The 27,208-nt window shown below is 37.0% G+C and overlaps 1 protein-coding gene and 1 pseudogene across 1 annotated transcript in view; one reads left to right on the top strand and one right to left on the bottom strand.

The window, feature by feature from the left end:
• Positions 1 to 27,208, top strand: part of CTNNA3 (catenin alpha 3) — a 1,798,979-nt gene that overhangs the window by 822,322 nt on the left and 949,449 nt on the right. The gene's annotated exons all lie outside the window — the stretch shown is intronic.
• On the bottom strand, positions 3,950 to 4,531 carry LOC125148367 (60S ribosomal protein L19-like; annotated as a pseudogene).

The following is a 27,208-nucleotide window of genomic DNA, read 5'->3' as shown; positions in this document are numbered from 1 at the left end:
TGTGGCTTTTTAAAAAAGCTTGATGATGTCAAGAAGCCTGGCTTTAGAAACCGGCTCGAAAAAGCCTGACCTAAGGGATTGTTTGTAATCTGGCTGTTGTGTGTGTACTTTGTGCCAGTTCCCATTCTAGGTGTTGGAGGTAGAATTTAAGAGAAAAGAAAAGACACATTTCTATACTCATAGTGTTTATAATCCAGAACAGCATACAGATAAATGACTTGTTATAACGTGGGTAGTGAGTGCTATCATGAGAAAAGCACAAGATGCTATGTGACTTCATAGAAATGGCACCTATCCAAATTCAACTTTCAGAGAGAAGAACTGAGTTAAGTCCCAGTAAAGAAAAATTGCAGTGTTAAAAGTGAATGATTACGGAAAATGAATGACTAATACATTTAGCTAGAGCAGTATTGAGCATAATTTCTGATTCATTTTGTAAATTGTCAGTTTATTCTCAGTAGAATGGATGTAGATAAGCTATGGAACTTAACCTAACTAGTATTCAGCTTGGCCAGCCCCTCTGAGTGAGCATCTGTAACACTAGTCAGTGAAAAACCAGGTAAGAATTATTGGTCAGGATTTTCAAAAATCCATTTCAGGGCATCTTTGGAAGTCTGCACTACCCTTTCCTCCTAAACATACGTTAAAACAGATGAGGTGCAATGGTGACAGCTTGGATAAGATTCTTGTCCACGAATACCATAACTTGACTGAGACAAATGTGGACCTGTTGTCAGAAATAATTGTATCTGGCAGCTTGTATGCTGCAAAAAAACTGGCATGAAGTCACATTGTCACTGCAGAGGCTTGAGGTCGAAGCAAAAGCACTTAAAACCATTGTGAGATGCAGTATACGGAAGGGAAAAGTTTTTATCTCATAATGCAAAATCAATATGGAATCCTGATCCAACTTTTTTTGGTCTTTCCCCTGGGAAAATTTGGTGTCTTAGGCAGTTTATGCCAAGCAGCCTGCCATGTGACGTGCACTAACTTCCTTTAGACTTTTCAATATCACAATCAATTTGAGGCCATCAGATAGAGCTTCTAGCCAAGGCTTTCAAGCAGACAATTCCCAGATGTGTTATGTGTAGTGAAGCCAAGATAATGTCTTCTGGAATAGTAATGTAACTTCTCTACAAGATGCATCCCTTATGGAAAACAAACCAAACCAAACCAAACCAAACCAAACCAAAACAAAACAAAACAAAACAAAACAAAACAAAACTCATGTTGATGTTTTGAAATTGGCCTTAAAATTTTTAGTCGGTTTTCTCTGATAACCTTCTCCATGTCTACTTTATGACAAAGAATAGTTTGGGTTATTATTAATTTAATTGTATTATTTAATCAGCCTGAAAATAACAATTAAGGAAGGCTTCTCTTTTCTTTTTTTTTCTTTTTTAATTTTTAGAGTGAGAGAGAGAGAGAGCATGAACAGGGGTGAGGGCAGTGGGAGAGAGAGAGAATCTTAAGCAGGCTCCACACAGTGCAAATCCTATGTGAGGCTCAATCCCACAACCCTGGAATCACGATCTGAGCCAAAATCAAGAATCAGACACTTAGCCTACTGAACCAGCCAGGTGCCCCAAGGTGTCCTTCTCTTAATAATCTTCCAGTGGTAGTGGCATGCATATTTTGGTATGTGTTGGGGATAGATATTCTCAACTATTAGATATTGATGATGTTCTCTGAAATATAATTGATGACAGAATGAGTTGAAAATTTAAATCATGGTGCCAATTCATCAGATATATTAACCTCACACTTCCTATGTGGTATTGAGTACCTAATGTACCTAATGAGGTATTGAGAGTTCCAAGTTGGGCAGGAACATAATACAGGTAACCTCTTGAAATTTGAATTTCAGGAAATAAGTGAAAAGGTATCATCTTTTTCAATTCAGTCCACAGCAACTATTTTTTTAAAGAGATGAGAAAAATTATCATTTATTTGTATACTATGGATTGTCCACCTTAAATATCTAAGAAATTATATTAGATTTGCTTGAAAATCAGATATTAGAACATTAGATGTTAGACTTAAAAGTTATTAGGGGCAGAAAAAGAATAATCAGGAAAGTTAAAAAGTTACATACACAAAAGCAATTGCTTCCTATTTGCTTTCAAACTGATTATTGTTAGTAAAGCAGAAAAAACAGTTATAAACTGGTAAAACAGAAAAAGTCTTATAAATTATGATGGCCTCTGATTAAGCTTAAGCAGTGCGTACAACCTATGCCAAGAAGGTAGAAACAAAAGCAGCAATGATAACAAGAATGTTGCTGAGGAACAGAATGTAGAGAGATAATAGGTTTCTGGATTGGAAGACTCAACAGGCTAAATTAATCTGTATATAAATTCAGATTAATATAAATGAAACATGAAAAAAATTAAACAGGAATTTTTTGTGTTTAATTCTGTGCTTTAATAATAGCTTTATTTTTGAGTATTCTGTTACATAAATCTCCAAACATAGAAGTAGAGAGAATAATGAAATGAACTTCCATGTACCCACCACCCAGTGTCAATGTCAAAAATTACTAGCACATAGCCAAACTTTATTTATTTATACCCCCAATTATCACTCCATCCTCATGGATTATGTTGAAGCAAATCCCAGACATCATATAATTCACCTATATGTAACTCTAAAAGATAAGAACTAAAAAAACATGTATTGCTGTGATTTCATTATTCCATTCTAAAAAGTTAGCAAAAATTTGATGACTTCAAATCAAATACCAATCAACATCAAATTCAGTATGCATGCATGCAACATACATATTTGGCTGCCTTTTTTTTTTAATCAGGGTACAAACTAGATCCTCATTTTGCATTTCATTGGTATACATCTAAAATCTCCTTTAAACTTTAAACTCTTCTATTTTCCCCTTGTACTTTGTTAAAGAAACTGGGTTATTTGTTTTGTGGAATTGCCCACATTCTGTGTTTTGCTACATGCATCTCCATGATATCAGGTAAAAATTTCCTCTGACCTCATTTTCTATGAGCTATATATCTAGACATAGAGGTTTAATCAGATCTCAGTTTGATGCTTTGGCAAGAATACTTGATTCAGCATGTTGGATTCCTTCTGCTGCATCACACTAAAGAGTCCTTAGTTTCTAATATCTCTTTATTATAATGTTAGGTTAATCTACAGGTTTTTATGTGATTGGCCTGATTCATCCATTATAAAACTTAAAAAAAATTTAGTGTTTATTTATATTTGAGAGAGAAAGAGAGAGAGAGAGGGAGAGAGCGAGAGAGCATGAGCAGGGGAGGGGCAGAGAGAGATGGAGACAGAATCCAAAGCAGGCCCCAGGCTCTGAGATGTCAGCATAGAGCCTGATGTGGGGCTCAAACTCACCAACTGGGAGATCATGACCTGATCCCCAGTTGGATGCTTAGCCAACTGAGCCACCCAGGCACCCCCTGATTCATCAATTATAAATCGGCTCCCAATCAGTTTTTCACCTGATAGTTTATCTGTTACTGATGATTATTACATAGATCTATTTGTTCAATAGGCATTGCAAAATATTAAGATTCTAATTCCATCATTCCTTTTTCATTTATTGGCTGGAATTCTTCTATAAATAATAACCTTACTGTATCAAGTGTTTATTTTGAGGCACATACAGGAAAGGCTGAAAAAAATACCTGATTATTTCCCTTTAAGTTTTCAGAATAATAGGCCAGTTCACTAAAATTCTGGAGATTATTATTGAATTGCTTTTAGGTATCATTATAACTTCATGGATCTTCTCATATTTGATATTTTTCAATCCACCTTAGTTATTGTTCTTTATGATCTTGAATTTATTATCTCATCTTTGCCAATAGGAATGTCTTCGGTTTTTTTCTTAGGCAGATAAAAGGTTGTTTTATTGAATAACCGATCTGTGTAATTGCTGAGGCCACTATGTATAGACAAAAGAGAGGGAGTTTTATTTCTTGGTCTCTTCCTCCTTGGACAGAGTCTTGATGATTTCCTCCTTCTTTGCCTGGAGCCACTCTTCATGGTGCTTGCATGCTTCCTTGTTCTTAGCCCTGCAGGCCTCAGCTTGGTCAGCCGGAAGCTTCTTGCGAGCCTTGTGGGCCTTCAGCTTGTGGATGTGTTCCATGAGAATTCACTTGTTTTTGAATACATTCCCCTTCACTTTCAGGTACAAGCTGTGAGACATGTGGTGGTCAATCTTCTTAGATCCAGATATCTTCTGAGTAGCTGGTACAGAATTCTCATCGTCCTCATCCAGGTCACCTTCTCAGGCATTCGAGCAATGGCAGTACCTTTTCTCTTACCAGTGCCTACATGCCTGTCCTTCTGGTGGGCCAAAATATTTTTCCAGCACTGGCCCAGAATGGACCATCCTAGACTTTCTCAGCCCATCTTTGATCAGTTTCTGGACATGCTGACAGGAGTTGACATTAGCGATTTCACTGGTCTCATTGTGGTCCAGCCAGACCTTCTTGTCGCCACAGAGTAGGAGACTGGGGGCAAGCCTCTTCTGATGCCTGAGCATACTCATGGCTGCCTTCACTGTGGTGAAAGGAAAGACAAGACCTCTTCAATTTTGTTCCTAAGTCTTTGTGAAATGATCTCTGTGGTCACTGATGCATCCTCACTTTTTGGTATGACAAGCAGTCCCAAGATCTTCTCTTCTATTTTCTGTCCAAACCAGGAAACAGCCATGTCTTTAAGGCATCTTGGTATCTTTTGTGGGAAATGGTGTTCATAGTCCACAATTTGGTCACTGGGGATGCTCATAGCTACTTAATTGGTCACTGTATCTAGGACTATTCTGTAGAAATATTTTAAAAGAGGAATACTTTATATTGATATTTCCATACTTTCCATATTTCCAATTCAAATTTCAGTTTATGGGGTTTTGCTTGTAATTTTTTTCATTTGATATGTTTATCTCTTTTCTCTTAAACTGAAAATCTTAGTTCCATATGACTGCATATATATAATAATTTAAGAATAAATTTAGAATAAAAGCAGTAATGGGGTGCCTGGGTAGCTCAGTCAGTTAAGTATCTGACTCTTGGTTTTGGCTCAGGTCATACATAATCTCACACTTCATGGGTTGAGCCCCATGATGGGCTCTGTGCTGATGGTGAGTGGCCTGCTTGGGATTCTCTCTCTCCCTCACTCTGTCCCTCCCCCACATGCTATCCCTCTCCTCTTTTCTCTCAAAATAAATAAATTAATTAAATGAATTAATAAAAACAGTAATATTATTAACAAGGTGATTAGTAAAAACAATTTAAGATTTCTTACAGTTCTTGGTTTATGGTACTTAAAAATAATTCATATCAATTCATGCCCAGTTAGTTATATAGCCTTGTTTCATTGCTTTTTATTTCTATGGATTGTTTTTTTAGTTTGAATTAACTTTGTTTAATAATCATTTAAAACATTATTATAGTTACAAAGTCAAAACCTCAAAGTAAAGCACATTTGGAGAGTTCTACCTTCTCTACCATTGTCCCTCTCTCGTGGGTACCACCATTTTTATTAGTTTTTGGTTTATCTTTCCTTTTTTTTTAAATAGATATAGCTATAACTCTATACATATATAAATTACTATTTCTCCATTCTTTTTTTTTTTTCAACGTTTATTTATTTTTGGGACAGAGAGAGAGCATGAACGGGGGAGGAGCAGAGAGAGACACAGAATCGGAAACAGGCTCCAGGCTCCGAGCCATGAGCCCAGAGCCTGACGCGGGGCTCGAACTCATGGACCGCAAGATCGTGACCTGGCTGAAGTCGGACGCTTAACCGACTGTGCCACCCAGGCGCCCCATCTCCATTCTTTGATATAAGGTAGCATACTATAAATGCTTAAACACCTTGCTTCTTTTTTACTGAAACAATATATCCTAACAATATCTGGTAATACCTCATTCATTTTACAAAGCACCTAAAACTCATGGCACTCTTTGTGGACCAACATGCAATATTTACATTTGAATTTTAAAATAAAATTTTGCCAAACTTGTTCCTGCTCTAAGCTATTGTTTATAACAGTGCTTGATATATATTGCCTCCATTAATCCCCATGACTTCCTCATCAGGAAGCACTTGTGCAATCACCATTTTATAAGTGAGGAAATTGACATATAAAGAGATTAAGTGACTTTACCATGGTTTGTAGGTAGTGAATGGGCAGGTCTAGATTCACAAATAAGCAGTCTGACTCCAGGGTCAGTGCTGTGAATAACTATATCATACTGTCTATCCCTCCTGGAATATAGAAAAAATAGAAAAATAAACAGAAGAGAGGTGCCAGAGTGGCCTAGTTGGTTAAGCGTCCAACTCTTGATTTTGGCTCAGGTCATAATCTCAGGTTCAAGAGTTCAAGCCCTGTGTCTGGCTCTGTGCTGGAGGCACAGAGCCTGCTTGGGATTTCCCCCCCGCCTCCACCCGCCTCTCCCCTGCTCATGTGCAAGCATGCTCTCTCTCAAAATAAATAAATAAATAAATAAATATTAAAAAAAAAACAGAAGGAGATAATACAGCTGAAGAAAATATATAAAAGAACACTTTATATTTAGAAAGTTTTAGTCATTAAGATTTTCCCCACTTAATAAATCTTATTTGAGTTTAGTAACAATACATTTCGATATACTTCACAAAATTTTGTAATATTCTTTAAGGACATGGTTGAAGAGCTGTTGGTACTCAATACTTGACAGATGAGGTACCTGAAGTCTTGGAAGAGATAGGTGATACAACTGGTTGATATTAAGTAAGGGCTGCAAACCTTGCCTTCTGTCTCACACAATAAGGGATGAGAGTTAAAACAGGGTTTTGGGGCCTTTGAGACCCAAAGTAACCAGTGGCCACTCTGAAGGTATCATGTTTAATTCTAGACACTTCTAAGCCCCAAAGAAGGCTGAATCTAATTCTGATCGTGCATTACCATACCTACTTCTTTTTTTTTATGTTGATTTATTTTTGGAAGAGAGAGAGAGAGAGAGAGAGAGAGAGAGAGAGACAGAGCACGAGTGGGGGAGGGGCAGAGAGAGAGGGAGACACAGAATTCGAAGCAGGCTCTAGGCTCTGAGCTGTCAGCACAGAGCCCGACCCGGGGCTCGGGCTCACAGACCGCCAGATCATGACCTGAGCCAAAGTCGGACGCTCAACCGACTGAGCCACCCAGGGGCCCCTACCATACCTACTTCTTAACAGGTCATTCTCACTTATTTTTTCCTTTTACTTTTCCCTCTAGAGCTGTTACAGTTGGCACAGTTATATAGCTACATACCTGCTCAATGGACTACTTCTAATTTTATTGTGAATTTCTTCATTTTTTCCAATGTTTACCGAAGCTCTGATAATTTTTCTAATCTTCTTGCAATGAAAAACCTATAATACATACATAATATAGTATTTGTAAATACCTGCCTTAAGGGAAACAAGATTTAAAAAAATGCCACAGTTAATTGGCTTCAATTATATATAAAAAGCAGAAACTTCTGAATCCTTTGCCTTTCCTTCCTTTGTTGAGATTATTATGCTTTAAAAAATCCGCATAAAAATCTAAAATGGAAAAAAACAAATAAATATTATCAGAAAAATGATCTTGAATATCTTAATTAAAATATGAATCCACACAGATATGGAGATAAAAGTAACTAGTTCTTCAGTTACTATATATAGTATCCTACAGTTAAATGTTTTATTTTTATTATCTACTTATTTTTTTAACTTTCTAGTTATAAAAATGTTTTGTTTATACTATATTAAGTTGCTATTATTTTATATGCTTTTATGTTTTTCCTTGTGTCTTTTTAATGACTTAATCCATCTATGAAGAAACAAGCTTAAGTTAGAAGTTGTCTAATATTTATCTGTTTTTGAGGGGAAGGGTGAAGGGACGGAAACTTGAAAAATAGAATAAACACTAATATAAGAAGACAAGAAAGAACAACTTCAACACAGGAAATCAAGGTTCTGGATAATCTCAATAATTTAGGGTGATAAAGTGGATAGAATATGGTTTCGGGTATCTGTGAGTCATGAGTTCTTTTCAAACTCCTTTACTTATAACACTGTTCGAATTGTTAATTATCTCTGGAACTCAGCTTCCTTATTTCTAAAAAGTAGCACATATAAGTTGCCTCTCAGATTGTTTAGAGAACAATATGATAGCAACTAATAAATTCATGGATAAAATATGTAATTAATATTTTTTATTTATTCATGTATATTTTATTCTAGATATGATTTCAGATTATATTTGATAACTTTTTAATATTATAATTTATTTTCAAAACTAGCCTGTAGATGATGCAATTTATACATTATATATATACATATACATATATATACATATATATATATATACATATACATATACATATATATACATATATGAAATACCTGCTTTGCCAATAGTGTTAGGTCCAAAACATGAGTAAGATAATATCCCTGCTACAACAAACCCACCATTTTTTTTCTTCCTACCTCTGCCAGAGGGTCCCCTTGGACTTAGGTTTGATTGGCTATGATTCTTTAGACAATATCTATAACAAATCAGAAGAACTTCATATACAGTCTTATAGCAAAATAATTGTAGGGTATTTCATTCAGTACTGAAATGATCCACCTTGCATTAAATTCTAGTATATTAGTTCTCCCCTATTTTTCTTTCTATTATTTTCTTGGAGGGAGTAAACTTAATTCTCTAATTCTATCCCAGAGGTCTTATTTTTCTTTGCCTTTATCATCATCACACTTTATTGGCAGCCAGTATAGTGCAGTTACAAGTATAAATTCCTGTCAGGCATATTGATTATGATTTTTATTTCTCCACTGTGCTTGTTTCTAGTTCTGTTCACTTGGTTTTCTACTTTGAAATTTTGCTACCTACAATATTCTCTTGGCCATCTCCTCTAGAAAGTTTGCACACTAATTCATCCTTCAGAATTATTTCATTAAATTCCTTTTATTGATGATCTCCTGGTTACTAGGGTGGTTATATGCAATTATTTGAAATAATCTAAAAGAACCCAGAGGGCCCAAAGTAGTTATCCCTATTAAAATACACCTTCTCGTTGGGCACCACTTGTTAAATAATTTACTCATTCTATATAGACCCATAATCACTGTAATCAATGAAAAGGTACAGAACATCTTGGTTCCTTCTGAATTTCAAATTATTTTCTCATGTCTTTTCAAATCTATAGAGCTTGGTGAAGCTTTCCTACAATAGAAAACTGCATGCAAGCACCCAAGGGTCAAGCCTTTCCCAACCTAAGCTTAATGGCTTTGCTGTGCGAGCTAAGATAATTTATAAAAATCACAGAAGAGCAGATTCACCTGTTACCATGTATAATATCTCAAAGAGACAGCTAAACATGACAGTTAAGGGGACTTGCAGTTGAGAGAGAGAGAGAGAGAGAGAGGAAACATGAGCAGAGTTGAGAGCCATATAATTATGCTTATTCACACTATGACTAGCTTTAAAGTGATTTATTCAAAATGGTTACCCGTGTACTCTTAGTCACCCCCTTTCTTGACTACATGCTAATTCTGATTTGGGCATTTGTCTCTAGAATATATTGGTTCTTCCTCTTGAAAGAGAATTGTGCTGCATTTTCAGTACTGTTTAAATCAGTTAATCATATTCCCCAATTATCCCATAACATTAGTTATTTGAATTTCAAGTTGCAATGTTCTTAGAGAAAGCTTAATATCTTCATTATACATACAGTCACGGTTAGCTAATTAGCATCCTGAATGCTGCAGTTTAACCCTGGATGCCACTATTCTTGGCTTCAGTGTTATATTGGGTTTTATCATTTAAAAATTTTTAATGATATTTGAAAATACTATTGTTGAATTCTACTTAATAAGAAGTCCCCTTTGAAAGTTTCCAGGCACCATATAAATGTATTACGGCTTTCATCTATTGGTTTATAAATAAAAGCACCCTTCAATGTTTTCCAAAAGAGTAATACGATTTAAAATATAGTTAATGAAAATTAAGCTATATTGGTTTTCCTGGAGGAAAATTGCACTACATAATTAATTTTAAAAATCACTGTTTATTTCTTCAGTTTGTGGAGAAACAAGAAACAGATTCAAAATAATAAAGCTAAGAGAACACACTGCATTTTGACATTGTCTCTAATTAAAGGATCAGTACCTCAGAAACAATTTTACCTTGTTTGAGTTGCCATTTTAGTTGCCATTGTACTTAAGGCTTTTTTCTCCATTCCTTACATAGGGATTCTTATCTTTTAAATAAAAGATGTAAAGGAGCTGCAATTATTTCTGTTATTAAAATAAGCATCTTGCAATTTTACAAATTTTAACATTTAGGTTTTGATATTTTAACTTAGTGATTATTATACAATGGACAAAACCATAAATCAACATAAGTCGGAGAGGTGAAGTGATGTGCACTCGATTACATGTTGAGCAATGACAGAACTGGTACTAAAACTTAGGCTTCTGGATATCCAGTCTAGTGCTTTTTCCCTTATCTGGACTTTTGGTGCCTTGTGATCACTTGATTTGCAGTATCCCAGAAAATATACATTTAAGGTTCTTCATGTCTGTCCATGACCTGATAGCTCATTTCAGTTTGGCACTCAATAATATTGCATTGTCTGGGTGTCTGGTTGGCTCAGTTGATAGACCATGTGATTCTTGATCTCAGGGTTGTGAGTTCGAGCCCCACATTGGGTGTAGAGATTACTTTTTATAAAAAATAATAATAATACTAATATTCCATTGTCTGGATGCACTGCCATTTATCCATTTATCTATGGAGGAACATCGTGATTGCTTCTAATTGTTGGAAGTTTTGAATAAAACTATTATAAAATCCATGTGCAAGTTTCTGCATGGAAATAAGTTTTTTCAGTGCCTTTAGGTAGAGTGAGATATCTGGATTGTATCATATAGAAAGAACATGTTTTTTTTTTTTGTTTTTTTTTTTAATTTTTTTTTTCAACGTTTATTTATTTTTGGGACAGAGAGAGACAGAGCATGAACGGGGGAGGGGCAGAGAGAGAGGGAGACACAGAATCGGAAACAGGCCCCAGGCTCTGAGCCATCAGCCCAGAGCCCGACGCAGGGCTCGAACTCACGGACTGCGAGATCGTGACCTGGCTGAAGTCAGATGCTTAACCGACTGCGCCACCCAGGCGCCCCTAACATGTTTAATTTTGTAAGAAAGTGCCAAACCATTTTCCAAACTGGCCATACCATTTTGCTTTTCCTCCAGCAGTGAATGAGCATCCCTCTTGCTCCACATTCTTACCAGCATTTGGTGTCAGTGTTCTGGATTTTGGCTGTTCTAATAGGTGTGTAGTAGTATCTCATTGTTTTAATTTGTGTTCCCTGATGACATTAAGTGTGGAGCATGGCATCTTTTCCACAGCAATCTTTTAACAAAGTCATTCCCTTCTTAAAACTCATCACTGACTCCCCATTGCTTTTGAAAAACAGACTCTATCATGGCTTTCCTGATTTGGCACAGGTGTAGCTAACTCATTTTGCATTAGGTATATATTGTTGCTGTAACAAATTACTACAAGCTACATACACTTAAAACACAGGACTTAAAACAACACATATTTATTATCTTAAGGTTCTCATAAGTCAGAAGTCCAACATGGGTCTCACTGGGCTAAGATCAAGGTGTCAACAGGACTGTGTTCATTTTGAGATTCCAGGGAAGGATCTTTTTTGTTGATGAAGGTGTTGGCACAGTTCAAGTCCACAGGGTTGTAGGACCACATGTCTCTATTTCCTTGCTTGCTGTCACCCAGGGGCCACCATTAACTTCTCTTTTTAGTTTTTGTACATTGACCTCTACACCTCAGAACCAGCAATAGGGCATCTATCCTTTTCAGACTACCATCTCTCTGACCTTTCTTTCATAGTCCCATCTCTCTTTGACCACAACCTAGGATGTTTTTGACTCGTAAGGACTTGAGTGTCAAACAAGTGATCCACTTGTGTAATCCAGGATAATCTCCCCATCTCAAGATATGTAACCTTACTGACATCTGCAAAATACCTTTTGCCATGGGTTCACAGATTCCAGAGGGTGTAATAATTTTTGGAGGGCCATTATTCTGCTTATCACACAGCTCATATTACCTTGATCACCATTTCCCCACAGTGGCTTCCTTTCTTTTTGCAAACCTGTGAAGCACCTCCCTACCTCAGATACTTTGAATTTTCTGGGCCTTGCTCCTTGGATTTCTTCTTCTGACTCTTTGTATGGTAGTAGACTTAGTCAAAGTTGGTTCTGAAAGCAGGTCCAACTGAACCCATAGTAGGGATTTGGTCAATTGAAACTACAAGAACTTGGGGAAGACAGAAGCTGTAGACAAGACATTGAGTCTGATGGTAATACAGTTTCTCAGACCTACATGTTTTGACTGTTAGCCCTTGGTCCCTGATGTACTGGAAGAGGACAAGTTCCTGGCACATGATTTTTTTTCCTGCAATTGATATCCACCCTTGTATTGGGATAAGAGAAAAGTTACATGAGGGTTTATCAAAAGTAATCATGCAACTGCATTTGTGTTCCTCTACTCTAATGCTACATCTTTTGTTTTAGCATGAGGGGTCAGTAGGCTACTGATTTTGAAACAGAATCATGAAAAGAAAGTGCATTGCTACTGAGAGAGGATAAGAACACCAGTTATTTTTCAGACAGAAGTTTGTTCTAAATTATATTTTCCTGACTCTCTAAGGATTTCTTTCCCACCTAAAGATGGGCTCTTAAATGTCAATCTTGATCTTTTTGCATGGAGAGTGAGCAAATATATATTGCATAATTGTAAACTGGGAAACTAATAGAGCGTATAGAATAGAGTCAGTGGTGTGTCAGCCCTCCTGGTCTGATGAAACTCCAGAGATATTCATCATCTGGTATTAGAAAATGCAGTACAGCCCTTAGAAATGCCATTGCTATTTTCAACTCAACATTAGTTTGGGACTGGTGAATCAATTAATCAATCAAAGTCTCTTAAAACAGTATAGTTTTTTAAAAGATAAACACATCTGCCTCAGCATTTAAAATTTGATGGACTGAAGAAGAAAAACTTTTCCCTGTTTATGTTCCGGGTATGGATTTAATTTCATTTAAATTCAATTTCATTTCTTCACATTAACTAAGGAAAATGTTGTATCTCAAGATATGACCTGGTCTATAACAGTGGAATGGGCAGTCTAAAATGGGTATGATCTGGAACTAAGGAAATGGAATGTAGGTGTGGAAGAGGATGAGCCATTATAATGAATCCTAGCCTTTATGTAAAATCTAGCTACTAAGGGCTTGCATTTGTTGAGGCTGTTGATTGTTGAGGGTGTGGGCAGAGAGTGGTATTTAACGTGTTAATGGAGAATCCACGAGGAGGCAGTGATGAAGAATAGACATCTGTTGTCACTAGAGATGGGAATGTAATCACAGTGAGGCAGTACCCTTCTTCCAAGGGTCTAAAACACAGAATTTAACACAAGGGTCCAAGTATCAGGAGTGTGATCTTGATGGAGGCTGAACTTGGGAATGGGGCAAAATACCTGGCTGCAAAACCAAACAAACATAAGGTTGATTTGATGTTCAGTCTCAGATCATTGAGCTAGAGTTTCTTCAGTCCATCCTTGATGAAATCACAACAGGATTTATCATAGTGAACTCATTGGGATTGTAAGTGGAGGTTAAGGAGCACAGCCATAAGGAGATGAAAAAACTATTACGGAACATTCTCCAAAACTTGTGGCTTTTTTTTTTTTACACTAATTTCTTTCCCTTTCTTACTTTTTGACCCACTTCTGTCCTTTTTCTTTCTCTCCTTTGGTCCATGGCAAATAGGATTAGAGGCTGACAGTATAGGGCAGTAAGGAAAATAAGGGAACTTTCTTTTTCTTTTGAACCTTTGGGAAATCCTGCCACAGACATTTCTATATATTTCTGAGACGGGATGTTACAAATGACCATCATTGAAGAAAGTCCTGTTATCCAGTTGGACAAACAGAGATTAGATTATCAGTCACTGGTGTGATCAGTTCGTTTTCTTAAGGAAACACAAGGTATCTGCCCTTTATAGCATCAACTGCAACACTAGAGGTGCGTTACAAAGAATCTCCCCAAATTATTTCCTTTTCTCCTTCTTTTATTTTTTTTTCAGCAAGAGTTTATTTTATTTTTCCTCTTTCTTGTGATTTTAAAATTTGTACTGAATGCACAACAGGGATAAAATACAATTTTTTTTCTTGGCACAGAGACTTGCCACCCAGTTGGCATTTTTATTATAAGAACAATTACCTGGGGAGGTGATTTACTGGCAAGAACAAAATCAGTATATCCTATTATCTCCCAGTGTTTCCCTAACAGACTCTCTAGAACATAGTGTTTGGAATTCAGAGGGGGCTTGCGTATAGAATCTGGACATTCTGAAAGCCTGAACAAGGAAAATTGAAAAGCTGAACCTTAAAATCTATATTTCATTGCAGTAGATACAGTTGCTTATCAAGATGTAATAATGTAAATAACATTTTGCCTTATAGGTAAAGGGATATTATATGTAATTATTAGCCTCAGAATAATTCAGCTCGTGTTAATAACATCATATTATCATGACCTGTCTTATTAAACTGTGTAAAATAGCAAAAAAGACTTTACTTGACTTTGCATGATGCATTATTGCTTTAGTTAGGTGCTTGGGTGGCTTTCAGTATGTCATATGGAGTGCTGTCAAAGTCTGTAATACCCTGGGGAAATGAATTCACCCTCAAACTAATATTTTTTTCTTTCCTTCAAAAAAAAGTTATTGTAAACAGTTTTTGACATTCCACTGCTGCCTTTTCTTTACCCCAACTCCTTCTCATATTCTTAGGCAGTTACCTAGTACTTTTATGGTATCTCTGGGTGCTCAGGATTATTCTTATGCATCATTGAGTCCCATGATCTTGGCCTTTTATAATTTATCTTCCATAGTTTTTTTTTTCCTTACATGAGTTATCCATTGGTGTAACAGCTGCAAAACCTAGTGGCTTAAAATAAAAGCATTTACTATCTCACAGCTTCTATGGGTCAGGAGTTGGGGGAATAGCTTAGCTGGGTGTTTCTGTCTCCAGATCTCTCATGAGGTTTCAGTCAAGCTGCTGATGGACACTAGAGTCATGTGAAGGCTTGATTGGGGCTGGAATACCTGCTTCCAAGATGACTCACTCACATGGCTGTGGCAGGAGGCCTTTGGTTAGGGCAGCTGGCTTTTCTGAAAGTGAGTGATGTCTTTTATCACTGAGTCTTATAAGTCATACTCCATCATTTCTTCCATACTCTATTAATTGGAAGCGGGGCGCCTGGGTGGCGCAGTCGATTAAGCGTCCGACTTCAGCCAGGTCACGATCTCCCGGTCCGGGAGTTCGAGCCCCGCATCGGGCTCTGGGCTGATGGCTCAGAGCCTGGAGCCTGTTTCCGATTCTGTGTCTCCCTCCCTCTCTGCCCCTCCCCCGTTCATGCTCTGTCTCTCTCTGTCCCAAAAATAAATAAACGTTGAAAAAAAAATTTAATTGAAAGCAAGTCCCAGTTCACTTTCAAAGGAAGGAAAATCAAGCTCTCTTGAAAGGAGGGATATTGAATAATTAGTGGACATAGTTTAAAACCACCCAATCTCCCACAACCCACCCAAGCCTTCAATTCACCTGTCTTGTGTCTTATGACTTTAGTTCATGATGAAACTACTAATAATAGAGAGTAATTGTGTTAAAATATTTAGTTTCTCTGTGTAACATAGTATAAAAATTAAAAAAGAGCATACAGCCAGTTCATGTCGTGGCTCTGCCATTTACTAATTATATGACTTTGGGAAAGTTATTTAACCTTTGTAAACCTCTTATCAACCATTAAATGGAGATTTTGATATCTACCCTGAAGGACATAATAGAGTCAAAGTCATACATGTAAAGTAACTAAAATGGAGTTTTACACGTAACAGGTTCATAATTGGTGGCTATAATGACAACAACACTGATTATTATTGTGGCCATTGCATTGCATTTGGGAACTGTTTATGACCTTGACATAACTCAAAGAAATTTAAATGGTGGAAATTACTGTGCAAATTGGCATGGGGCAGTATTTATTACCAGAACTCCCCTCAGTCCAAAGGCTCACTTCCACCCGCCACTCAGCCAGTCCCTCCATGATCCCACCCAGAGGCTTCAGTGTATTTGGTCAAAGTGTCAGTCAGTATTGGGCCCTGGTTCTGAGCCCCTGCTCTACAGCCTATAAGCTATGCAATCTTAGGCAAACTTTTCAACATTTTTAAGTTGCCTTTCTTCATATATAAATTTAAGGTACTTATTTCCTTTATGTGGCGCAGTGAATCAAGTTGTAGTAGAAACAACTGTGGCTTAAAAACTGATTTGTACTTTTTTTGTTTAAGTCAGTAGCTCCCAAACAGGGCTGTTCATTGGAATTCCCAGGAACACTTAAAAAAAAAATCCTGATGCCTGGTTTCATCCCAGAGATTTCGATTTAATTGTTCTGGAGGCCACGTGGTACCTCTTCATCAGGGGAGGTGTTTTTAAAAGCTCCCAGGGGAGATATTTCTAACACGTTAAGAGACACAGGTTTAGATTGATAATTTTCTCTCTTACATCAATTGTTAGACCAAATGGTCTAAATAAATTAGATTGCAGTTAAAGTGGTCTAAAAACACGTATTTAGATTTTAACTTTCCATGTTTTTGATCTTCCATTTTTGTTTTTCCTCTTGATAGTTTTATTTTTTCTCAGTATACATTTAACCCACTTATTCAGTACTTCCTAATTTTATTATTCTTGCTTTGCTCAAACCCTGAGTTCCTTGTGCTGAGGTGAAATATTCTACTTTTTTTTTTTAAATAAGAAAGGAATAAGCAAGTATAAACTCATGGTGTTGCTTCTAGATAGATTATTCTTCCAGCAGGAAAGATGACACCATGTGGCTTTGGTGGAAGTAGATAGGCATCCTGCTGCTTCATAAGAACCATTGATGAACGGTGCCATTGGCACACTGGACTATGTATTGGCAATAGTGCACATAACAGATGGAGCTGAGTGTAGGCAGTCAAGTGTTCAAGCTCTGTCTCTGAATTGACTAATGGTTTTGATGGCAGAAATTCAAGGCTGAAACACTGGGATGCCAGTCTTTGTGTTGTAGTGAATGTCTGCAATTAAAGCTATGAGACCACTCCCTTTCTGCTCTAACTCAAACTTAATTAATTTTGAATTAAAACAAATAGTTTCCATGACCACATGAGGTACATTTTGGGTTTGGTGATCAGGATTAGTGTAATGATGTCTCCACCCCTTGATTATTCCTCACAAAAGACCCCTAAGAAGCCAATTTAAAATGCCATCCAAAGTGGCATGTTGCTGTTAAATATTTTGATATGTATAGGACATTTTCATATCCGTGTCCTAAGTAGAGAATCTGTAGGTGTCCTGTTGGAAAATGCCAGTGACCTAATGTAGCATAGAATCAGTATGGGCGTTTGGCACTCATCCACAACTCTAAGAAGGTCATTTGTCAGGGCTTTCAGAACTAGTTCAGGCTAGGTCTGTCTAAAATAAAGATACAGTTCGAGGTGTAGTTTTCAGATAAAATATTTTAATCATACCTTGTCTGGTTATTGTTCTTATAATTAGCACTGTGGTTAAAACTCCGACCTAATACACCCAAGATCTGGATTTAGTTTCCATGTGAGTTACTTAGCTTTATTCTATCTCATTATCACAGATTGTTCTTTTAATCATGCTAGGAGCCTTGTAGATACATTCTTTCTGGGGAAAAAAAGTATATAATTACTTTTAGACTTTGTATGCCAATATCCTGAATTCCCTACTTTGGAAGACCATGTAACTCAGATTACTTGCCTGGATGTACGGACAGCAACATATGATCTTGAGTAAACTGGAGCTGAGTTAGTGTAATCTCACCTTGTGTCACCCTATTTACTTTCTTTTAGACACTCCAAGAGTAAAAATATTCATAGGTGTAGGAACTGGGTAATTATAATGAATTGACTAGTGGTTTCATTGAATACATGGAAACAAATAAAAATGAAAACACAATGGTCCAAACCCTTTGGGATGCAGCAAAAGCAGTCATAAGAAGGAAGTGTTTAGCAATACAGGCTTACCTCAAGAAGCAAGAAAAATCTCAAATAATCAACCTAACCTTACATCTAAAGGAGCTAGAGAAAGAACAACAAATGAAGCCTGAAGTCAGCAGAAGAAGGAAAATAATAAAGATAAGAGCATAAATAAATAATACAGAAATTAAAATAACTGATATATCAGTGAAACCAGGAGTTGGTTATTTGAAAAAAAATAATGAAATTGATAAACCTCTAGCCAACTTACCAAAAGGAAAAGAGAAAGGATTCAAATAAATAAAGTCACAGATGAGAGGAGAAAGAACAACCAACACCACAGAAATACAATTATAAGAGAATATTATGAAAAGCTATATGCCAACAAATTGGATAACCTGGAAGAAATGGACAAATTCCTAGAAACATGTAAACTACCAAACCTGAAACAGGAAGAAATAGAAAACTTGAACAGACCAATAACCAGCAAAGAAATTGAATCAATAATCAAAAATCTCCCAATCTTCTCAGGGCCAGATGTATTCCCCAGGGAATTCTACTAAACATTTAAATAAGAGTTAATATCCATTCTTCTCAAACTATTCCAAAAAAATAGATAAGGAAGGAAAGCTTCCAAATTCATTCTTTAAGTCTAGCATTACCCAGATACCAAAACAAGATAAAGACCCCACTAAAAAAGGGAACTACAGGCCAATATCTGTGATAAACATGGACACACAAAGTCTCAACAAAATACTGGCAAATCAAATCCAACAGTACATTAAAAGAATCATTCACCATGATTGAGTGGGATTTATTCCTGGGTGGCGGGGGTGGTTCAATATTCACGAATCAATCAGCATGATACATCACATTAATAAAAGAAAGGATAGCAACGATATGATCCTTTCAATAGATGCAGAAAAAGCATTAGACAAAGTACAACATCCATTCATGATAAAAACCCTCAACAAAGTAGGGTTAGAGGGAACATATCTTGACATGATAAAGGCCATGTACAAAAGACCAACAGCTAATATCATCCTCATTGGGGAAAAACAGAGAGCTTTTCTTCTGTGGTGAGGAATAAGACAGGGATGCTCACTTTCACCACTGTTGTTTAACATAGTACTGGGATTTCTAGTTACAGCAATAAGACAATGCAAAGAAATGAAAGGCGACTAAATCAGCAAGGAAGAAGTCAAACGGTCACTATTTGCAGATGACATGTTAATCCTATAGAAAATCTTTAAATCTAATGTGTCAGTGCCATTATTTAAGGCACTGGCAAATTGTGGTCCCTACCTGTTTTTAGGTTTGCTTCCAAAGCCAGGGTCCTCAAGTCCCTAAACACAGCTATCAATTCTGACACAGTTATCTTTGTCTTAGTAAGAAGAGATGAGGCTCTGTTTGAATAATGAACCTGAAACATCAATAGCTTAACAAATACAAGTTTTTACTCATGCAAAGTCTACTGTGTTCTCAGTGGTTCTCCAGGACACTCTCTTCAAGAAGTGACTTAAGGAGACACTCAGCTAGCATCTTGAGAAGCTGTCATCTCAATATGTGGCTTCTAGGTCCTACATCAGGGAAAAGAGAGAAACCTCCAGAACTTATACTTATTCTGTTTACAGCTCAAAGTTTAGAACTCACTGGGGAATGTGTACCCGGGAAAAGGAGGGTGAAAGAGGACCTGGTAAGCACAGAATACACTTTGCCACACTACCACTTAATTTTCTTCATTTCCCTTCTCTGAAGTTCACCTCATATTTCATTGCTTGCAGGTGTCTCCAAACTACTCTTCTTGGCTTTGGTCTCTTGTGTCTTCAATACATTCTAAACACTGCTGCCAGAGTACTCTTATAACAGTGCTTTTGTAGTGTCAATTCTCTGCTGCAATATCTTCAGTATCCGCTCTCCATTAATTACAAACACAGTTTAAATTCCTCAGTTGTGTCTGGTAAGACTTTACATTTTGGCTCCAGGCTACATTCTGAAGCTTATCATTGTGCATCTCCAGTATGAACACTCTGCTTGAATTCTCAACTCCAGCTCTATTTATGGTCTCCCAAACACACCATGCTCAGGTCTACCTCTGAATGATTATTTTCACTATTCCTTCTAACTCTGTCTGTCCCTGAAGTGTTTCTGATGCAGAAACCCAAAGCAATTGCTTTCTCTCTGCTGTATTCCCATTTCATCTATTATTTGTGTCATTCAGCTGGCATGGGCATTGACTGGTATCATTACTTAACTTCTCATGGGCATTTGTCTTATCTCTTCTATTAGTTCATTTGTAAGACAGGAGCTATATCTCTGCATTTCTCGAATATCTCAGAAAAATACTAAAAACAGGATTTGTTGAGAAGAGTGGGTGCCTGAATGATTGAGTAGGGAGCCCTAATTTGCTTTCTGTGATCCATAAGCTTTGGTTTCATGTAGTGATGTATTAACATTAAGATGGGATTTGTATTCTTATTTCTAGTACATGTTGACAGTGTAGGATCTTTGGCTTAGAAGTCTTAAGGTGAATATTGTATTTCCTGATGGTAATATCTTTGCTTGGTTTTATATAAATGAAGTTTTAAAGTCTCTTCATTTAGTGACCCAGGAAAGTTCATGGTTCATGGTAGTGAATTTTTGGTATTGGATTCTGCTTTATATCAGTGCATTAATATCATGATTAACAAGTGACTATACAGTTAAGAGGGCTTTGGAGTCAGAGAGCTTTGGGTTCAAATTATGGAACCAGAACATGTGACTATGTGCCTTAGAGACTCAACTTCTCTGTTGAGTTTCCACAAAATGGTTATAATATCTACCTCCATTACTGAACTGTTGAAGTAATGAAATGACATAGTCTCTAAGATACCTAGCACAGCACTTTACAGATAGTTATTGTTCAAAAAATGGTTAATTCTACAATTAATATATATGCTATTTAAGAAAATGTGTCACTTTATTTGAGTCTAAAAAGCAACATTGCTTTTGTTATTTTTAGTTATTTATCTTCCTGGAATTTCTTTGCAAAAAAGAGGCAGGCAGAGGAGCACATCCATAGAAGGCTCCTTCCAGAAGGATTTTGGCATCAGGTACCCACCAAAGCTCCTATGCTGTGACCACTGTACAGATAAGAAAGAGTCTCCACTTTGTGGCCCACTGGGCTGCTGGAACTGTTCCCTGTAGGGACTCCAGAGCTGGGTGGGTTATGAAAGGTATGGTTAATTGTGGGAGGAGGCTGTGATGAAATATGGTTGCTCATAGAATCAAGTAAAACCATAATGGCTATTGGAATCCAAAGGGCAGCTCCATTTAGAACATCAAAATAAAGAGTAAGAAGTTATAAAAGGAAGACACTGGTTCATGCCCAGTCTTATTTTGTTTTGCTTCCTAGCAGAGCAGCTGAATGAGAATTTAATTTGTTGTGAGTGCTGGCAGTGCACAGGGAAAAAAATAGAATTTACAAATGTTTTGAATTACTGGGAAGCTTGTGCAATTGTATGCACTGTTCAGTTTTATACATTTTTATGAGTGAGATACCTTGTTTCAATAGTGGGGGTTGAGGCTGCTGTGAACAGTATTTGTAACTCCATTGTATTCTAAGCAATTTAACAGATTTATCTGAGGTTTGAGGAACAAAAGACTTCAGCAAGTACATAAAGCAAAATGTGGGGGATTTGATTTGATACTGAATCCAAAAGGCGTGTTCACAGAAAGGGGTAAAGTGAAAGGAAGGGACAGTGGGTGTGGCAAATGGCAGTGCTTTCTTCATTTAGTTTATCCCAGCTTCTTCTTTTCCTGGCCTTTGAAAACCTAGTGCCCAGTAAGAACTACCAAGGTTTTCTTAAGCTACCTTTTCTTTACCTGCTGTAAAAACTAATAATTTCTATGGTGAGGAAATTATTCAAAACACTGATACTTTAGCAGCTTTAACCATTTAGACTTTCAAACTTAAAAAATTAAACCTTAAATATTATAAATACGTACAGATCTGGATTATAAGCAAAGTTTATAAAACTGCATCAAAAGTTTTTTAGATTTCTTAGAAAAAGAAATCAATTTTCTTGAATTTTTGGCAGGATCTAAAAAATATTTACCTAAGATTGGAACTTCCTGAGTTCTAAATCAAGGCAAGAATAGAGGATATAGAATAAAAAGAAGTGATTGTACACTGAGTTGAAAGAGTAACTAAGAATAATCATGGGGCTTGCATTGGAAAGCTGGATTTATTTCCTTTTTTAAAAAAATATTTATTTGTTCTGAGAGAGAAACACAGAAAGAGAGAAAGAGAGAGAGAGGCAGAGAGAGAATCCCAAGCAGACTCCCTGCTGTTAGTGCAGAGCATTGATGTGGGGCTCAAACTCATGAGCCGTGAGATCATGACCTGAGCTGAAACCCAGTGTCTGATGCTTAACTGACTGAGACACCCAGGTTCCCTGGATTTATTTTCTTAAAAAGATTTCTTCATTGCTTCCCTAAAAGCAATGTAAGTGGCCTTTTGACAGATACATGGTGAGAGAAAGTTATCAGGTGTCTTTCTACTCTTCTAACTAGCACTGGCTGCAGTGCAAGCACTGACAGGTGATAGATAGTTCATGAAATTATAATAAAAGGCAACAGGCATTTGTGAAAGAGGTGCTGGAGAGAGGCTCAGAGAGGCTCAGAGCTGATGCTACCCCTTGGCTCCAGTGCACCTCAAGAAACATAATTCAAGTGAAAACAGTTTTCTTGTTGTATAAAAGAACAGTTTCAAGGGAGGGATTCTTTCATGTACCTACCATATCCTGCTCCCTCTCTTTAGAAATTCTGGAGTTGGCATTACCTTCTGGGTCTTGGTCAGGCTACTGCTTAGGACTTGCTAAGAATAAGCCAGCAGACAGTGCCTAGAATTGTGACGTGATCAAGTCTAGACAGGAGTCAAAATGGGAACAGAGGCAGGGAAGTAGGGGCAAAAAAGGGACACATGCTCTCAAGTGATACAGAGACAAAAAAATGAAAAAGAAGAGAGGAGAGGAGAGGAGAGGAGAGGAGAGGAGAGGAGAGGAGAGGAGAGAAGGAATAAAAAATCAGGCAGCCCAATTCAGCACTCAGTTCTGAGCATCTTCAGAGTAAAGGCAGAGAGCAACTTTGCCCTTTGGATTACATGTCTCAGTCTTCCCACGTACCTCACTCTAATCTTAAAAGAACAAACCAAACAAAACTGTTCCTAGCGAAACCTTGGTTTATCCAGGGAATCTAATAAGAATAGATCTCCAGAATTCGGATGTTACTGAACAACTGCATATAGATTACCCTTTTCCTCCTTATACAGGGCTGGAGACTTTTCCTCTTCTCTCTTCCTTTTCTCTTTCTCCTTCCTACTCTTCTGCTTCACTTTATTGACATTATTTGTACTTCTTCTCACTTAACAGCAACCATGGCCTTTTTTGACCCTGGTAAAGTTTAACATTGCTAGGGTTGCATGTATGATTGCTTGCTCTTTTTTTTTTTTAAATTCCTAATAGGTCCCAGACTTTAATCATGTATGCAGGTGAGTTGAAGACTAATATTTTCTAAACTTTGGCTTGTGTGAGTATAAATGTATATAAGAATATATCCACATCATATTCTTTTTTTTTCACTTTTCTTTTTTTAATTTAATTTTTTTTTAAATTTACATCCAAATTAGTTAGCATATAGTGCAACTGTGATTTCAGGAGTAGATTCCTTAGTGCCCCTTACCCATTTAGCCCATCCCCCCTCCCACAACCCCTCCAGTAACCCTCTGTTTGTTCTCCATATTTAAGAGTCTCTAATATTTTGTCCCCCTCCCTGTTTTTGTATTCTTTTTGCTTCCCTTCCCTTGTGTTCATCTGTTCTGAGTCTTAAAGTCCTCATATGAGTGAAGTCATATGATTTTTGTCTTTCTCTGACTGACTAATTTCACTTAGCATGATACCCTCTAGTTCCATCATGTAGTTGCAAATGGCAAGATTTCATTCTTTTTCATTGCCGAGTAATACTCTATTGTATATATACCACATCTTATTTATCCGTTCATCCATCGATGGACATTTGGGCTCTTTCCATACTTTGGCTATTGTTGATAGTGCTTCTATAAACATGGGGGGTGCATGTGCCCCTTTGAAACAACACACCTGTATATTCCTTGGATAAATACCTAGTAGTGCATTTGCTAGGTCATAGCGTAGTTCTATTTTTAATTTTTTGAGGAACCTCCATACTGTTTTCCAGAGTGGCCGCACCAGCTTGCATTCCGACCAGCAGTGAAGAAGAGATCCTCTTTCTCTGCATCCTTGCCAACATCTGTTGCTGCCTGACTTGTTAATGTTAGCCATACTGCCAGGTGTGAGGTGGTATCTCATTGTGGTTTTGATTTGTGTTTCCCTGGTGATGAGTGATGTTGAGCATTTTTTCATGTGTTGGTTGGCCATCTGGATGTCTTTTTTGGAGAAGTGTCTATTGAATCCACATTATATTCTTAATCAAGATCATGCCAATGCATTATTGGAAGAACTAGGTTAAATAAAGATTACATATTATGTAGGAAGAGGCTAGTTACCCTTAAAAAAATACCTGATTTTCCTAAGGCTCTGAAAACTAAACTACAAACATAAACATTTTCCAAAAGTTCTTTGTATCAATTTTATTTTTTTCTCAGAAGATTTGGTGATCTGATTCACACTTAGGGTTTGTTTGTTTGTTCATTTAATCTATGCTTAGTTTTCTGCTTTACTAGTTTGAGTATTTCTTTTCCAACAAGTTTCAGGGAAGAATTCTTAGAAATGCAGACTACAACTACTCTATGGCCCATCTTACCACCTGTCCAAATCTTTTCCTAAAGACATAATAGTAGGGAAAATAGGAGAATACTATGTATTTCTTCTGGAAGAGGGTGGATATTTATTATATAAAGACTTAGTAATATCCTTCCCTTAAGAGGCTAAGGGCATGGTCTCACTCTGTCTTTATTTTTTATTTTTTATTTTTTTAACGTGTATTTATTATCGAGAGACAGAGTGAGCATGGGAGGGGCAGAGAGAGGTGGAGATAAAGAACCTGAAGCAGGCTTCAGGCTCTGAGCTGTCAGCACAGAGCCCAACGTGGGGCTCGAACTCACGAACAGCGAGATCATGACCTGAGCTGAAGTTGGAGGGTTAACTGACTGAGCCACCAGGGCACCCCTGTTTTTTTTCAATTTTTTAGATGTTTTTATTTTATTTTCGAGAGACAGAGTGAAAGTGGGAAAGGGCAAAGAGAGAGGGAGACACAGAATCTGAAATAGGCTCCAGGCTCTGAGCTGTCAGCGCCGAGTCCAATGAGGGGCTCGAACTCACCAATGGTGAGATCACCTGAGCTGAAGATGGACACTTAACCGACTGAGTCACCCAGGTGCCCAGACTCTGTCTTAAACAAGGCTCAGACTTGTCTGATGTAACTTTGGGGATTTAACATACCAGCCAGGGAGCCACATACTGCAAATCTGCAGGCACATGACCCTGAAAAATAACTAAGGGTTTATACTATATATAAGACTCTGAATGTACTTTTTTTTAAGGACTCTTTTGATATGTAGAGTGTCTTAGCAGTGATGGTCTCTGAGCCAGTGGTTGGTTACTCCTTTTTATTATTCTTTCATCCCCATAAATGCATTGGTTCCATGGTTGTGCCTCGGGCACAAATGAGAATATCTCAACATTTGTGGGTCATTTTTGTTATTCTATTCTGCGATTGAATATTGGGATTAGTGTATTGTGTAATTTTATTGCTTTAAAGTTTTCTATTATGTTTTCATATTATTGAATAACTACTTTTCATTTAGTCCAATAATTAAATAAGATATTGGTTATATATACAGATAGAATCAGCAAGAGGCTTAAAATAACCCATTTTAATAATCACATATGTAATGATTACATTTAATGATCACATTTGTAATGTCATTTAAATACTGTTGGGTGATTTTCAAGTGGCTGACATTTTTCTTAACTGCATTTCCTTATATTTACTTTATTTTCTTAAAAATCAGTGGCTAAAAGCAAATGTAACAAAATGGACAGTGATAGTCCACTGAGTGTGATAAAAATCAAAGAGTGGGACCTGGGTATATTTTTCAGGTACAGTCCTTTGGGACAATTATGTAAGCTTTATGTTCACACATTGCCCCTCCTAATTTCTCCAGGTTCTGAACCTGCTCTCCTCCTATTTGTTTTCCACATGAAATGTCTCCCGCTTCCACCTTCCCACCGCTGGGCTTTGTATAATTTGTTTCCTCTGATTGGAACATCTTTTTCTATCTTCATTACCTTATAAACTCTTCCTTCTTTAGGGCTAGTAGCACAACGTTCAGAAAGCAATTGGCAGTCGTTCCAACTGCTTCCAATCTGCCTGTGATGAGTCTTATTACACACCGCACTTGTCCTTCATAGCATTGTTGCCACTGCAGTTGCACATTTATTTATGTGATCCTTTGATTAATGACTTTCTCCCTGCAAGAATGTAAGTGAAATGAAGATAGGAACAGTGTTTGTTTCTGCTTTCCTAGCATAGTTCCTGGAACAGAGTATTACATAGTTGTTGAATGAATGTTTAAATGAATAAATGGATGAATATAGGAGGTAAAGAAATTCATTATTAATACTAATTATTATTTGTTTTTAAGATACAGGATCTTGTCAGTCTGAAACCTTCACTTGTGTGAATATCTGTTTTGGAAGAAATAATGCAAATAATATAGATTCTACCAGGAAAAATTTGGTTCAAAGATGAAACATGAAGTTTAGTAGAAGGATTCTTTAAAGTCTAAATGGAGTGCATCTGGGTGGCTCAGTCAGTTAAGCATCTGTCTTCAGCTCAGGACATGATCTCGTGATTCATGAGTTTGAGCCCCACTTTGGGCTGTCTGCTGTCAACAGAGAGTTCACTTTGGATGTCTGTCCCCCTCTCCCTGCCCTGCCCCTGCTCACATGCTTTCTCTCTCCATCTCTCTCTCTCTGTCTCTTTCTCTCTATCCCCCTCCCTCTCTGAAAAACAAATATTAAAAAAAAGAAAGAAATAAAAAAAGCCATTTAAAAATCAATTCTAAA

This window comes from Prionailurus viverrinus, chromosome D2, assembly GCF_022837055.1.
Source record: "Prionailurus viverrinus isolate Anna chromosome D2, UM_Priviv_1.0, whole genome shotgun sequence".
Taxonomy (NCBI): Eukaryota; Metazoa; Chordata; class Mammalia; order Carnivora; family Felidae; genus Prionailurus; species Prionailurus viverrinus.
The sequence above is the reverse complement of the archived record's forward strand: the minus strand, read 5'-3'. Positions and strand labels throughout refer to the sequence as shown.